The 13,740-nt window shown below is 63.2% G+C and overlaps 1 long non-coding RNA gene across 1 annotated transcript; it reads left to right on the top strand.

The window, feature by feature from the left end:
- Positions 1–3,667: 3,667 nt before the first annotated feature.
- On the top strand, positions 3,668–6,811 carry LOC138806359 (uncharacterized). The gene is made up of 3 exons (XR_011365820.1): positions 3,668–3,732; positions 3,901–4,036; positions 5,985–6,811. It is a non-coding gene; the product is annotated as an uncharacterized lncRNA (long non-coding RNA).
- Positions 6,812–13,740: the final 6,929 nt, after the last annotated feature.

Genomic DNA, 13,740 nt, shown 5'->3' with positions numbered 1-13,740 from the left:
GCCAAGGTCCTCGGCCGTGATGAACGGCGCTCCTTCTGTGCGGGTCCTCAGCCCCTCCCCTGTGCGTTCCACCAACTGAAGTCAGAATCAGGACGCCCGGCTTCGGATGAGTGATAGAGATAAGACGGCAGGCCGTGCGAGCCGTGCGCTGGCCGCTGTATTTCATGTGCAACCACACAATTTATTTCGGGGACTGCTCGTATTTCAGCAGCACGGCTTTGATTTCTGGGGCGGGAGCCGCGCTGTCACCGTGTCAGCCGGGCTAGACTCAGATTGGGTGGGGGGAGGGGAATGCCCGCTGAAGCCCCAGGGTCGCGATGACTGGGTGCTGGGACACAAGGTCGTCCAGACAGGGCCTGCAGACGCCCCTGAGGGGCGGCGGGGAGATGCGGGTCGCCTGGGGTCGTGGCCTCGGCTAGGAAGCCCGTGGTGTGTGGATGGCACTGGGTGAGGGGGCACCGACGCCAGCCTACCCTGGCTGCACCTCGGGCTGTGCCGTCGGGGCCCTGTTCCCGCACCTGTGGACACAGGCCGGGTGACGGCTCTGATTCTGACTTGGTCACGAGGCTCTGTGGCATCACAAATGTGTGGAAATCTCAGCGATTAACACCGGGTCATCTCTCCACAGACATTTCTAATCATTTTTATGCAGAAAGGGGAATAGCCAATGACAATTAAAACCCCATGCGTGCGTGTCATGTTAGCCCAAGAAGTAGTGGCCTGAGCGGAGCCGGGGCAGAGTTCCGAGCCTGCCCCACCAGCTCTTCAATGGAAGATCTTAGCACAGCCCGGGACTGGCCCCTGGGACTGGCCCTCTCAGACCTGCGGGGATCCATCCGGATTCCAGGCCCACCTCTCAGCGAAAGCAGCTCACATCCCAGCAGTCATGTGGAGAGCCCAGGGGATCTGGGCCCAGACCCCTCTCCAGCCTTCCCCCCCACTGCCCCTCCCCAGGGCCCCGCCAGTCCCTCTCACCTGGAAACCTAGGGTGTCTGGTGGGAGCAGCAGTACAGGGTGTCCAGTGGGGGCTGTCGCCTGGCCTCCGGCAGAGCTGCATGTGTGAGGATGCCCTAAGGCTGGGGCTCAGGTGGGGTGTGGGCCGGCCAGGCCGGGGTTTGCCAGGCGCTGCCTCGGCCCCAGCGCGCAGCCCTGGGCACCGACCTCAGAGCTCCATCTCTAAAGCAGGTTTCCAGCTTGGATCACATCTCCTTAAGGGGGTCCAAGCCCTGGCTCCTGGCTTCAGGGAATGCAGTCTTCTGCAAATAGTCTCTGCAGGGACAATTGCGTCAAGATGAGGTCATACCGCATAGGGTCACCCTCACCCAAGGACCGACGTTCCTCTAGAAAGGAGATGCAGATTCAGAGACTTGTGTTGGAGGGCAGAGAAGGCCGGAGGACAGTGGAGCTCAGCTGGGCCACGAGCCTGCGCCCCAAGGATCTCTAGGCCAGCCAGAGCCCCAAAGCCAGGAGGGAGGGGAGTGGTCTCGCTTGGTTTTGCAGGAGCAGCCGGCCCTGCCCACATGGAGCTCCGAGGTCCGGGAGTCGACCCCAGCATGGGGGGGGGGGGCTGTCCTGCGCTTACTCAGTCCTGGGAAGCCGGCAGTCACAAGGCCAGCCTCCCGGGTGAGGTGTGGCAGGGGAAGCGCCCTCACGGAAGAGTCCTCACGGGAGACTCCGCCTGGCTGCAGGGCCCTGCATCCCCTCCCTGGGGACTGAGCTCTAGGAATCTGCTGACCCCATCCTGCCCCCTCCCCATGGCCTCCTGAGCCACGTGGATGGCCCACAACCCTTCAGGCGCTCCACGTTTACCCTGGCTCAGGCTTATTGCCGGGTACATGGGAGAACAGGCTACGTGGAACTCGTGGTCCCGTGAGGTCACAGAAATGGAAGTGGAAGACCTTTTTATAAACACGAAATATACAGGAGGTGTGGGGGGAGGAGGAGGGAGAGGAGGGGGAGGGGAGGGGGAGCAGAGGGGAGGGGAGGGGGAGCAGGGGGAACAGGAGGAGGGGAGGGAGAGCAGAGGGAGGGAGGGGGAGCAGGGGGAAGGGGAGCAGCTCTCTGGCACACTGGTGTGGGACAAGGCCAAGAGCAGGGACTTGGGGCTGCTGCGCCTGGTCAGCCCACTGTGTCCAGCATGGAGGACATCAGAGCTGACCATGCCCCACGCCCATGGGACAGCGTCCTCTCGGTGGCTGTCAGGAGGTGGGTGCTGCCCGTCTTCCCAGTGGCCAGGGGGCCGTGCGTAGCCCCACCCAGGGTGGGGTGGGGTGGGGGAGGGACACCCACAGTGTGTGTGGTCACTGTCCAGGATAAAGGGGAGGGCGGCCAGTCTTGAATGCTAGACGCGGAGCGGTGTGGCGTGGAACGCGGGGCTGGGACTTGGATGGCACACGCCGAGGACGGGGCGCTGTGCCTGCTGCTCCGCGAGGCTCGTCAAGTGCCTGGCGCCCAGCCAGCGTGTGTGGAGCGAGTGAGTGCCCAGCTGTAGAAGAGCAAGGGGCCAGTGAGAACCACGGAGTCCCCTGAGCTAGCGGGAGCGGCCGGGCCCTCCCTGGCCGCCGCCCCAGCAGCAAGCAGAGCGGGAGGCGCGCGCCGTGCCCGGGGGGCACTAGAGAGGCCCAGGCGTGCACTCAGAGGAGGCTGCGCGCACAGGGCGGGCCGAGGCCAGAGCAGGGCAGGGCAGGAAGGAGGACAGGAGCCAGCCTGGAGACAGAGCCTGGGCCTGCGCCCCTGGCCCTGGCTCCTGCAGAACGGGCATGGCAGCCCCCCCCTCCCCTCACAGGGTGGACGGTGCACTCAGCCACCCCGGGACTCCAGTCTGTCTGCTCTGGGCCTGTGCAGGTCTCTGTCAACAGAGGGGAAAGGAGGTGCTTGGATCACAGGTGTGTGCCGCCACGGCTGGCTGGAGCCCCTGGCTGTGCTTGGGCCTAGAACTTAGCAGCGCATTCGGGCTGAGAATGACTCCTTGAGACCAAGGATTTGAGATCGGTGACACCGGGCTGAGCCAGGCTCAGGTCCTGGCAGAGGGTGGCAATGCCCACCAGCAGGGGGCAGGGCCTGCCCCAACCCGGCAGGGCCCTAGTGCAGCCCGAGGCTCTGCCGGGGCTGTGGAGTAGCTGTCAGTGTGTCCTGTGGCCTTCGACCCCAGCGGGGCCTCCCTCCCCCCATGGCATGTCCCTCCTCCGTGGCATGTCCAGCTCTCTCTTGGCCTCTTTCTTCACACCCAGGCCTCTGCTTTTCACTTCCCTCAGTCTAGAGTCTCTCTTGATTTGGCTTTCCTGTCTTTCTTGACCTTGGAGAATCAGCGTGGCCTGCAATTCCTGGAAGGGACAAACTAAGAATAACAGCACATATGCGCTGGCCGTGTCCTGTCCTCACGACTGTCCTGTTCACCCTGCAGACTGCCACACCCCCTGCCCCCCTCCCCCCGGCTCTTCAGAGAGGCCACAGACGTGGGGCAACTGGCAGTCAGAAGTCGCCGATGGAGGCGTGGAGGCGTGGAGCGCTCTGGCCGTCGGCAGCGAGGCCAGGCTGGACCCTGTTCCCTCCAAGCAGGCGCCGCCTCCTGGCGCCTGAAGTTCTGGGTGGATCCAGGACACGTGCTCTTCCCAGGGGACAGGTGGAGCGTCCTGCTAGGCGCAGACGCCACTTCTCAAGTGTTGGGGTGACATTAGCAGGTTTGGGAAACTGCCTTAGGGGAATTCTCTTTTTCCATCCCCTAAGCAGAAGGTAACATTTGCTCATTCTGCTCAGGTTGAATTTCCATATTAATTATTCAAAAGACTTAATGCTATCAAACCAGAATCCGTGTACCGGATCCAAGGGAGAACCAGAAACAAAATCAATGGGTCCAAAGGCAGGGGCAGCGATGAATAATTAACTCCCCACCCCTCCAAGTTTTCTAGGGGGAGAGCAAATAGTGTGCACGGTGGGAAGAAGACAGATCGTCTACAAAGACACAGACCTGCAGATGGAAGGATGGACACGTGGCTAGGGAGACAAGCAGACAGACGGAGGGGAGGCATATAGGCAGGTATGTAGATGGGCATGGGTGAATGGATGGGGCTGGATAGAAGGGATGAGTAGGTCAATACACATGTAGATGGATGGATGGATGGACGATGGCGGATGGGCAGATGGAAGGACAGGAGGCCATCCTGACTGGATGAGGGCTGCTGTCTCTCCATCCTGAGTTGTGCCTCGGCTGGGCCTGCCTTGTGCCAGGAGTCACAGCTCTAATTGGATTTAAAAGTGACCACAATTTCACGCGTCTTTCAGCATGACCTCGGGGTGGGGGGGTGGCCTGCAGTGTGCCCAGGATGGGTTTTATGCTATCTATTTATATCCAAATCAATTCTAAGTGGGTTGCAGGACTCGGCCTAATCGAATCTGCTGCCCTTCATACACAAAGATGAGACACCTGACCCCTGTGTGTGGAGGAGGCCGTTCCCTCTCGGGGGGAGGATCGGGTCCCTTCTTCCCCGGGGCCCCGGAGCTGAGGGGAGCGCGGCAGCCTGGAGCAGCTTTGTGTGGACAAAGTGACGCTCTGCCCGTGGCATGGTGATGAACTGACACAGTGCTGAGGGCCTGGCTGCTTGCTGCCCCGGGCTCCGAGTGTCCCTGTCCTCTTCTGTGACATCCAGTGGAGAGCTAGGACAAGAAAGTGGAGGTTCTCAGCCCTGGGGTGGTGGGGCGGGGGGGTGCACCCTCAGGCTGTACAGAGACGGCGGCTGTCCAGTCAGAGTCGGCCTGTGTGTGGGGAGGACCCATGGGCTGGCCCATGGTGGTTGGCCTGGGAGCATCTCAGGAGCCACAGCCTCCCCAAACCTGGTGGCTTCGGGCCCTCTGGGGTCTTGATTGGGGGCAGAGTGTCTGCCCAGGGGACAGAGCTCTGCCCAAAGGGCCTGTTCCAGGATGGCAGCTCTCTAGCTTGAAGCCAGTGTCTAGAGCAGTTCCTGGCCATGACTCCTCTGGCTCCAGCTGGACTTTGCATGGCTGCAGTCAGCTGGGGCAGTCCCGGTCACCTGTGACCTGTGTCCCCAGTCACCCATGTCCTTGTGTGGCAAGCACAGCCGGGCCCAGTGGGTGTGGCCGGCTTCTTGCTCTGCACAGTCTGTCCCTCAGCCTTGTCCTTCCCGGAGGCCTTGCCTCTGCCCTTCCCCCTTCTTCTCGCCTCTCTCTTCCTCCCATCCTGCACTGTCAATGCTTGCTGAGTTGGGCCAGCACCGAGCAGGCCTCTGGGGAAAGGACAGTCTACAATGACCAGGGCAGCTCAGCGTCAGGGGTCAGGCCCTGCCAGGCAGAAAGCAGGGCTAGGGCCTGCAGGGGTCAGCTAGGCCTGGGAGGAGGGACCGCCATCTCTTTGCTGGTCTCCCCTTTCTGCCCCCTTTTGGGGACCCTTCCCCAGGGCTGTCCTGGCCGGGCCCGCGCGGCAGCCCCCAGTCACCCGCGTGCAATCTGCAGCCTGGGCCGGTCTCACGGCTGCCGGGACGCGTGCGGCCTCACGTTTGGGTCCGCCGCCCGCGGCCTGTGGAGCGGGTGCAGTGCATTCCGATGATTGCAGGTCCCCGTGGGGGCCTCCCCTCCCCCAGCCTGGGAGCCGGGTCTCACGCGAGGCGTGCGTGACTCCGGCTGAGCCCGCATCTCACCGCACGTCCGGTGGCTCCACAGCGGGCTGTGAGGGGACCGTGTGCAGACCCATGCCCTCCCAGCGGCTCACGACTCCATGATGGAGTCTGCAGCCTCCAGAGCTGCCCGGGTGGGCGTCCACCCCTCAGATTGTCCCCTGTGGGTGAGTGGAGGCTGGGAGTGGGGAGCGGCCCCCAGACAGCGCTGTGCCAACCTCACCCCTACCTGGTCTGTGGCTGCCAAGTAGCACAGAGATTGGCGAGCAGCAGAGGGCGCTGGAGTGTGCCAAGGCCTGAGGAGGAAGCAGGAAGTGGCAGAGCAGGAGCTTGCACTGTGTGGTTGGTGCTCCTCAGCTTCCGGGAGGCCACCCCGCCTGCAGCCATGAGCTAAGCACCTGCTCCCAAGGAACTTGTGGCCAGTCACAGGCCTGCAAGCCAAGGACGCCTGCAGCCTCCTCTCTCCTGTACCCACCCTGATGGCCAGCGAGACACAATGGGGAGGAGCCTCCCCTGCAGGTGGGTGCTCTGGGCCTCTGGGGCAGAGGGCATGGGGGCACACTGTGCCTGGAGGTCTCCTTGCAGCCCTGGGTGGCTGACGGGCTCTGGGACCTCTGCTCACCTTGCCCCAGCTTCTGGTGGAGCCCAGGTTCTGCCACGTCCACTGCAGTCCCAGGTCCCTCACATCAGCACGTCTGCCCTGCCTCAGGCCCCGAGCGGACAGGGACCCTGAGTGGAGGGCGTCGGCCTCCCCTTCAGTGGGCCGTCCCAGGTCCCACCGCCTGCTGGTTTGGGGGCCTTCTGGGCCGGAGGCCTCGGTCCCGGGCCATGCTGCCACCAGCGGTGAACTCCTGTGCTCAGGCCTGCTGTACAGGTGAAGAAGCAGAGGCCCAGCTGGGGCTCAGGAGGCCAGCCCCGCGGAGGGCCAGCGGGCAGCCTGGGCCTGGACCAGGCTTAGGGCTGCGGCGTCCAGCCGGGCTCTGGGGCCAGGGCACGGCGGCAGGCAAGGCTGGCTCTCCTTCTTCCCCGCCTCTTGCCGGAAGCCTCGGCCTTCTCTTAGTACACACCGTGGGGCGCTCAGCCCCGCGGGCCCGTGGCGGGCGTGACCCTGTTTCCACAGGTTGCCGAGGAGAGGGGCAGGAAGCAGATGGCCTGTGCTGTCTGTCCAGGATGCAGTGTGGACAGCGAGGCAGGTGCCGGGGGCTGGGGAGAGGGCCGGCCAGGTTGGGTGGGCAGATGGAGGGGCAGGGGGCCAGGGTGGAGGCACAGGGCAGCCACGCTGCTCCTGGCCTGCGTGACTGGGACCAGCCGGGCATGCTTGATGCATCCATGTGCTCTTGGGGACAGGGACCTGGGCTGTGCGGCCTCCACTGGGCAGGGCTGGGAGGGTGGGGGCAGGGAGGGAAGGGCAGGACGGAGAAGCGGCAGGGCCTGTCCTTGCCTCCGATGTGGACAGGGGCCAGCGTGGCCAGGCAGGACACATCCGCATGGCCTCAAGGGATTGGACACAGCCAGCTGGGCTACTGACCACACTGGACAGACGTGAAGCTGCCCGGGGTGTCTGGGCTTCTCCATCCCCCACCCCCTGCCCTGGGGTGAGGGTGGGGTCCTGTGCCCAAGCCTCTGAAGTGCACTGTACGTGGGCTCCCTCGACCTTTGACCCCCTGCCCCCTCCCTCAATGCCCTGCTACTGAGGGTCCTGGGTATCTGGGCCCAGCTCCTGCAGCCTGAGGACAATCGATGGTACCGATAATTGCTGCTTCCCTGCCTGGTCAGTGATGAATGGGGCCGGAACCTGTGCGTTCTGGGATCAATACTGTAATATCTTCATACTCAGGAAGGTCGGCAGGCAGCAGAGGTCATGGGAACTCCCCTTGAATGCCCTGGAAGTCTGGTTAGCCAGAGGCCTTGGCCGGGATGTGGGCTAGGTCCTTTTCAATGCCCTTTGAAGAATAAGAAAGCAGGGAAGTATCAAGGAGAACAGATTAAGTCTATTCCAAGTGAGAGGAGAGCCATGAGGAAGAATTAGCAGACTCTATCCCCCGTCACTCTCAAGGGAAAGCTGGAGGATTCTGTCTGTCCCCAGTGGACATTTGTCCTCAGCCTCCTTCCTCCTGGGGGCTGTCTGGTTTGATTTGTAAGGCAGTAGTTGCTCACTGTGGAAGGCTCTTCCTGTTGGACATGAGCTCCTGTCTGGTGGACACCCCCCCATGTGAGTTCCTGTCTGGTGGACCCCCCCACGTGAGCTCCTGTCTGGTGGACACCCCCCACGTGAGCTCCTGTCTGGTGGACACCCCCATGTGAGCTCCTGTCTGGTGGACACCCCCCCCATGTGAGTTCCTGTCTGGTGGACAGCCCCCACGTGAGCTCCTGTCTGGTGGACCCCCCCATGTGAGCTCCTGTCTGGTGGACACCCCCCCATGTGAGTTCCTGTCTGGTGGACCCCCCCATGTGAGCTCCTGTCTGGTGGACCCCCCCACGTGAGCTCCTGTCTGGTGGACAGCCCCCTCCCCCATGTGAGCTCCTGTCCAGTGGACACCCCCCCACATACACGTGAGCTCCTGACCGGTGGACTGTCCACTCTGGCAGAAGCAGAGGGCTGGCCTGTGCTCTCCGCGCCTGCCTCCCCGGGCAGGCAGGAGCAAGGGAAGTAATTTAAGCCTTTCCTTTATTTCCTGCCACATGTGGGCCTTAGTCCAGTGGCCTTTTCCTATCCCTAACTGGGATCCAGTACCTGTCCCTCGGCCCAGGGCTGGGTGGGGCGTGGAGCACCAGCCCTCTGTGAGGGTGTGGGGGAGGGGAGGCCCGCGGGCCGGGGCGGGCTGAGGGGGCGAGGCTTTGGATCTCGGGCACCTGTGGCTAGCAGTGTGTCTGCCCTCCCCGGGGTCCCCGGGCTGCGTGCCAGGCCTCTGCGGGAACGCGGAGCGTCTCCACACAACAGGCACCCGTCCGCTGACCTCAAACTCTTGCGGAGCGTGTCTGCCATGGGGCTGACTCACCCCCCCCCCCGCCCCCGCAGGGACTGAAATGAATGGCGCCATTTCCCGGCTCATCTGGTGAGCACCAGGCCCTCCTTGAAGAGGACGCAGGGCTGTCTTCTCCTGTTTACTCTGCTGCGTGGCTGCTCATTTGTTCCCCTCAGTCACGGGGAGCTCAGCGCTCCCACACCAGCGGATACCAGAGGCCGCCCCCAGCCGTCGGCCCGCCGGGGCCCGGCCTGGCCGGCCAGCTCTGAGGGCCCGAGAGGAAGACACCGCCACAGCACAGACCGATGGACAGAGGAACAGGCCTGGCTTCCCGTCAGTGGGGGAGGCAGTGTGGGGGTGCCCTCAGATGGGAGGGGACTTGAATCTGCACGGGGCCCTGAGAGGTGAAGAAGGCAAGACTGCTCCCTCCCCCATAGCCCCAGTCAGCGTTGGAGGGGCGGGACACCCCTGAGCCTGGAGACACTTGTTCCCTGGCCCCCAGGGGACTCACTTGGGCAGGAAGGCCAAAGCCCCCTGTGCAGGGAAAACCAAGTTGGCCCAAACTTGGACGCAGCTCCCGACAGTCCTAGGTGGCAGGCATTGTTGGCAGTTGCCGTGGTGGTCAGGAGAGACGAGGCTGCCCTCTAGACGGCACCGCCACAGGCCAAGGAGACAGCCTCCCCCCGCATGGTAACCCTTCCGCCACAGGGCGGGTCGGCTTTGGCCGGCTCCCTGGGGCAGCTGGGCAGGGGTCTGCCTAGGCCAAGGACAGTCCTGAGCGGGGGAGGGAGGGGCGTGAACCCTGGGCGGTGGAGTGGGGTGGAGAGGAGACTTGCACGTTGTCAGAGTGTTCAGGCTCTGGCGTCGAGGTTGCTGACCAGACCTGAGACCCATCGTGGAGACACAGGCCTGGCAGGGTCCCTCGAGGGCTTGAGTGGGAGCCGCAGCCTCCAGATCTGGAGGCCCCGCCCTATGTGACTTGGGAGGAAAGGTGCTGTTCAGGACGGTGGCAGGCTTGGGTCCCAGGGCTTGAACTCAGGGTCGCGTGCATCCAAGTCAAGCTCTGTCTCGGGTGACCGCCTCATTCCCAGCCCCTACAGCGCTCCCTGAGACGCAGGGTGACCACAGGGCAGGGCGCTGTGTTCCGAGAGCCCCGGGAGGGGCAGGTCACTTCCTGTCCACAGCTGCCTGCTGCATGCCCCCTCCTTCCGGAATTGTGAGCTCCAGCCAGGGCCACCACATGTATGGAGAGCAGGCGCTGACCTACAGGCCCCTGCGTCTCCCTATCTGAGTGTGCCCGGATCCCTCGAGGAGCAGCTGTGACCTTTCCCGAAGGTCGAGCAGGTGCCCGGTGTCAGATTCCCTCAGCGGGAGGGACAGGACCGCAGAGGGACTGCAGCCATCTCCATTCTATCTTCGGGCCCCGATCCTTGCTCCCCGAGTCCAGCGGCTGTTCAGAGGCTCTGCGTGTCCTCTCCACAGGCGTGGAGTAGTGACTTATTCTGCTTCTGGTTTGCTGAGGGCTACCTCTCTGTAGGATTCTTCTTGTCTCTGCAACGCCTAACACAGGGCAACATCTAACACCAGAGGGAGGTCATCGCTTGAATGCACAACCTAGAACTCCTGACCAGGGAAGGGTGCTGGGGTCTTGGTCTGGCTCCTGGGAAGCCCTAGGCCCTTCTGTTGTGCCTCCCAGGATCCTGAGTGAGTGGTGACCCAGGGGTCTGCCCCACGACCTGGCTCTGGCTGGCCCAGCAGAGGCACTAGGGGCTTCTCTGTTTTTTGTTTTTTTTTTAAAATTCAGCTCCCATCAGCCTCCGGCTGGCCTATGCAGCAGGCAGGGAAGCAAGTGCCCCGAGCCGGGGCTAGGCCGTGGGCAGGGCTCTAGTGTCTGGGGGAGCCAGGAGTGAGCTCCCCGGCTCTGCTTGTCCCTCGGCCAGCTGTGTGCTCCTGCGGCAAGAGGGGGCCCCGCTGGCCTCGGGGCCTGGACACGCCCACCGTGCCGCACGCCCCGCAGGACTGAGGGTGCCCAGGACCCAGGCCTCGCAGATGGAGGCTGCTCTGATCCAGGGCTTCTTGCATGTATGTGAGGTCGCTGCTGGGAAGGCTTCCTGTGAGGGTCTTCTTGGTGGCTGGGTGGCGCCCAGTGAGGGCAGGGCACGGAGGCGTGGGTGGGTGGGAGGGGCGGGCACCGAGGCCAGGCTGGGCGGAAGGCCCGGGGACGTAGCTGGCTGTCCCCGGATGGCTGCCGGCACTGGCCTCTGTGCTGTGTGCCATGGGGAGCCCTGCAGCGGGTGCCCCTTCACCCTCCATCTCTGGGGACCACACCAGGAGGGACGTGGACGGCGGCCCACAGATGGGACGCGTCTCCCCATTTCTAGGATTTTACCTCAGGATGGAGGTTCCAGGAAACTCCTGTGAGGCCGCTCACCAGGCGGGGCTGCCTTCCACCAAACACTGGAGACGCTGAGCTTACGGTGGTTTCAAGAGGGGGAGGTGAGCCTCGGGGGACCGAGGGACCCGCTGGAGGTCACATGACTGGTGACTGGCCACGGTGACTCAAATCCAAGTTCGCCAGCCTCCGAGTCCCATGCGTGCCCTCCTCCCCGGTGCCCAGCTGCTGGGGTGGCCGGGGAGGCCTGAGGCCCGCTGGCTTTCGGCATTCAGCATCTGCCCCGGTCACCTGTGTGGGGACAGCCAGCAGGGCCCGGAGCCCGGCACACGCGCACTCCTGAGTTGCGTCAGCACAGGAGCTCCAGCAGGCCCCCAGGCTCCCCGGAGCGGTCTCACAGACGCTGGTCTCTCGGGTGGCAGTGGAGCCATAGGCGGGGGTGGGGGGTGGGGGGGGAGGGACAGGCACCTCGTTATCACCTGGCTGCTGCAGTCTGGGTGTGGTGCCCAGCGCACGCCCACCAAACACACTAGAAAGTGCTGGACACGTCAGGTGAAAGCGGCCAGACCCGGGCGTCGGGTGCCGTGTCTCCTGGGAGCGCTCCTGCCCTGGCTGCTGCCCGGGTCACCGCGCTGCGTGGTGTGGGGGCAGAGCAGGTGTGGCTCCGGAATCTCCCCCGGACAGCGCGCTGGGCCCCACCTGGGCCCAAGCCGGTGGGAGACGCCGAGAGCCACAGCCCCCCTGACAGCACGGCCACCATCCAAGGAAGCTCTGTGCGGACAAAGCCGGACAATTATTCCTGTTTCATTAAGTGCCACTTGATTATTAAAAAAATTAGCAAGCCTTTTCAACTGTGTAAGACACGTCTGATTACATAGACACTTGAAGTCAATAAATATCTTCAGAGAGCCAATTATTACTTAATTAAGAGCTTCCTTTGACAACAGGCAGCCTGATCCTTGCGGATCAGATGTCCAGAGAGTTTGCAGCACTGGGCCGGGTCTGGCCCGTTTTCTCCATCCTCCATGGGGTGGACACCCCTCCCCCCCACTTCTTGGGGACTTCTCTTGTCTGGCTCTGTGCTCACCTGGCCACCATTCTCCCAGATGCTACTTCCTTTCCAGACCATCTCAAATGTGCAGGTAGTGACTGCTTCCCACCGCCTCCTCCTGTCCTGGGCTTGTCCTCACCTCTCGCGGTGGCCCAGGTGGTCTGATCTGCCCAGACCTCTGCTGCCTTCCTTCCCCCAGGAGTGCCATGTCCCTCTGGAGCCAGAGGCCTGGTCCCAGGTCCCCGGCCCACCCCGGTGCTCTTGTCTGACCTTCCTCCTCCCTGTCAGGACAGAGCGGTTCCCAGACGGACCCAGGCAGCAGGGGAGGCAGAGGCCACCTTTGGGCACTGGGCTGGTCACCCGCACACCCAGGACTGCGGTGAGGGACCCGGGCAAGCCTGGCCTTGCAGGCCACAGGAGGCTCCCTGGGGTGTTTGGTGCCAGCGATCGCCACCCTTGGATCTGGAGGACAGCAGGGAGCGCTTTCGTGGTCTGTCCTTGAAGATGGGGCCGGAGGCAGCTGGAGCGCTACCGGGGTGGGGGCGATAGAGTCCTTCCCTCCCCTCCCCCTCTGACCGTGGATGTCCGGGTCCCCCTCCTCTTCACAGGGGCAACTCGCTGAGCATCTAATGTCCAATGGTCACACCCTTGCCAGCAGTGAGCGCTGATGCTTTGTGATACAAGCGTGATCCCTGGCGCCGGGAGGGCGCACGTTTTGAGGCCCCACCACCCCAGAGCGCTCTGTCCCCCGGAGGCATGCACGGTGGGGGAGAATGAGGAAGAAAGGAAGGAACTGGCCAGACGGGATCTCAACAGGCTAGGACTGTTTATTGAGGAACAGCGAGGACGCAGACCTTCCCGTGGGTATGGAGGTTTGTGTGAGGAGATGGGCTCAGCACTGGGGCTTTAGGCAGAGCTTAATGAAGAGCTGCAAGGTCAAGGGAGGTGGGGGCTCTCCAGTTGGACCCAGACTTAGCTACATTGCCCTGCAGGCGTCAGACAGTCTGCACTCATGGCCTGCCTGGTATCAGCATGCACCTAGGAAAACAGGGTGGGAGTCAGTTCTTCACGCACCGCCCCAGTGGGCAGGCTGAGTCCCAGAGGCGCCCACCCCTCCCCAGCGGGCTCTGCCTCCACCCCAGGCTCAGTGTTGGGTATCTGTCACGGAGCAGCCTCTGCACCCTGTCCTGCAATCCGCCCACCCAGACACTGCCCATCTGCCCCGGCCTGGGCTTCTCTGCTCACTAGCCTGCCCGTGGCTCGGCTCCTTCACACAGCTTGGGGGCCTCTGGGGTCAGGCTCTGAGCCTGGCACCTATACCTCCCCTCCTTCACGCCCCGCCTGGACAATGCCAGCTTGCACAAAGAGGCCTGGTACCAGGTCTTCTTGCACAAAAGAACTGGAATAGTCAGGCGCTGGTGGCTCACGCCTGTCATCCTAGCTACTCAGGAGGCTGAGATCTGAGGATTGTAGTTCAAAGCCAGCCCGGGCAGGAAAGTCTGTGAGACTCTTATCTCCAATAAACCACCAGAAAAAGTGGTAGAACGCTCGCCTTGAGCTGAAGAGCTCAGGGACAGCACCCAGGCCCTGAGTTCAAGCCCCACAACTGACAAAACAACAGTAGCAACAATAGCAACAACAACAACAAAACAAGACCAAAAACAACCCAAAAGACAAAAACCCTAAAAGCTGGAGTATGGCTTG

Source organism: Dipodomys merriami, unplaced genomic scaffold (genome assembly GCF_024711535.1).
Source record: "Dipodomys merriami isolate MVZ:Mamm:240054 unplaced genomic scaffold, mDipMer1.0.p SCAF_4, whole genome shotgun sequence".
Classification (NCBI taxonomy): Eukaryota; Metazoa; Chordata; class Mammalia; order Rodentia; family Heteromyidae; genus Dipodomys; species Dipodomys merriami.
Note: the sequence above shows the minus strand (reverse complement) of the source record. Positions and strands in the feature narration are given on the sequence as shown.